At 47.7% G+C, this 2,100-nt stretch overlaps 1 pseudogene; it reads right to left on the bottom strand.

The window, feature by feature from the left end:
- Window positions 1-569: 569 nt before the first annotated feature.
- On the bottom strand, window positions 570-1,853 carry LOC148120631 (BTB/POZ domain-containing protein 10 pseudogene; annotated as a pseudogene).
- Window positions 1,854-2,100: the final 247 nt, after the last annotated feature.

Raw genomic sequence — 2,100 nt, forward strand, 5'->3', positions numbered from 1 at the left:
TAAAGGGCTTTAGGGCTCTGGTGATGAGTAAATCAACATTACGAGCATCAGATCTCTACTCATCACCCAAACAAAGTCAAGATAAATATGTTTTTGCTTCTTGTGGGCCAACTACCCATACTGTACCGAGGAATACTCTGATAGAAGCGCTTGTGTTCTGCTGTGCACCACCACTCTAACATGGCTTCAGCAGCTCCATTTAACCACCATCTATAAAGTGCAACTCTTCACATTCTGCATTTTATCTGGGGCATGATGAGTATCAATCTACACTGAAAGTACCCCAACTGTCAATTCCCATGACTTCTGTGTGAAAAAGGACTGTTTCAGTACAAAAAACCCATTTCACAAATCTACTGGTAAACAAACACATTTATAAAACTGGAACCAGGATGCTAAGGTTGTACTCATTAAAAAACCATTCAGCTACCTTTGGTCTTTAAAAAAGCCTGTGCTGCAGTATCCTAAACACGTGCATCTCACAATGAAGAGAAGTGCCCTCGCAGTGCAGAATGAGGGGTGCGTCGTCACTGCAAGAGTAGCTTGCTATGGCTTCAGAAACAGCAGCATCACAGCACTGGATTCTGCGAGTCAGGATCGAGGTCATTATTGCCCGAGGCAGGCTGGCTGCAGAGGCTATCCAGCTCATCCACCTGTGGAGGAGGGTGCATGGCTACCAGCTGGTCCTGGGAATGTCTGCAGCAGCCGCTGCCAGGTTGGTGATAGATTTATTTACTCTTTACACACTGAAAGTCTACATGCCGACTCTTTCCTTCCTCCTTCTCCCAGGACATTCGAATAAAGGGTCTTTGGACATAGTTGTAAATGACTTCTGGGCGACCTGCTGGCCTTTTCTTTACTTTTTCTTTGTAGGTAGGATAGCCTTCTATTCCCAATCTAATCTTCTTAAGACCCCTCTCCTTCAAAACTGATTTGGCCACATCTCTGTTTTCAATGTACTTGAAAAATCTATATAATTTTGTGCTATAAATAATCTGTGAATATTCCTCTCCCATCTGTGGTGGATACTCCTCATCCCAATCAACCACATCATCTGCGAGCACCACTATATGGCACTCTCGTTCCCCACGCTGGGCACTTGCTATCATGAGAGGGAGGATCATTTCTTCCAGATAAAATTCAAATTGTCTACGAGCACCATCATTTGATAACTCATGCATGAGGGCACTGAGATCTCTACATTTAATTGTACTGTATTCAAAAGAGACACAAAGGTAATCGCATGCTTCTCTCAGCTCAGGAACAGATACGCCCTCAGGACAGCGGATGATTCCTGTCTTATAGTAATCCAAAATAGCTCGAAACACAGTAGAACCGATTCCTTCTGCCACCACATACTCTCCCTTTTCATTGGGACGTGTGAAATTATGTTCTCGGCCAGATCTAAACATCCTGCCCAACATTGTGTTTGGCTGTGCAGTGAAAATGGCCGGGTCCACGACAAATCTGGTGGTATCTACTATCAGTGTCACTCGCTCAGACGTCCGCACGCTCCGCGCGCCTTCTATTGCGTTCTCACACACAAGCACCATCTCCCCAGACGTCGTACAGCTACCATCTGAGCGCGACTGACTGCTGTTTCTGCTGCTTCTCCCAGCACTGCTCATGGAGCCGTTCGGGGACGCTCTTTGAGGACGAGGACTGCTTGGACGAGATGAACTATGATCTTTTTCTCGTTCAACATGGTGCTGTCGTGTTGGTGAAGTCACATTTCGAATACAAGGAATAAGCTGTGACTCTGCTCGCTCATGAGATGAATCTCGTGATCTGTCACTTGACCTTCCTCTATCTCTTGATCTCTCGTGGCCCCCACTAGCACCGTGCAGACTCATTTTAGTCTGGTCGACTCCTCCCTTAGCAACACGTGCCCGTTAGATGTGTAGGTGTTCCATTTCCTTCTCCCTCATAGAGGTCCAGCCTGCTCAGATAAACCGCCCTATTGTGATGCTCCCTCTTCGGATTGTTGCTGCATGGCCCAAAGATGACAGGAAAGGGACGGGGCACGGGGTTACTCTGTCCTGCGGGCCCCTGAGACTGCGGGGGGGGGGGGGCAACGCCTCGCCGCCCCCCCCCCCACTC

Source organism: Myodes glareolus, chromosome 10 (genome assembly GCF_982192425.1).
Source record: "Myodes glareolus chromosome 10, mMyoGla1.1, whole genome shotgun sequence".
Taxonomy (NCBI): domain Eukaryota; kingdom Metazoa; phylum Chordata; class Mammalia; order Rodentia; family Cricetidae; genus Myodes; species Myodes glareolus.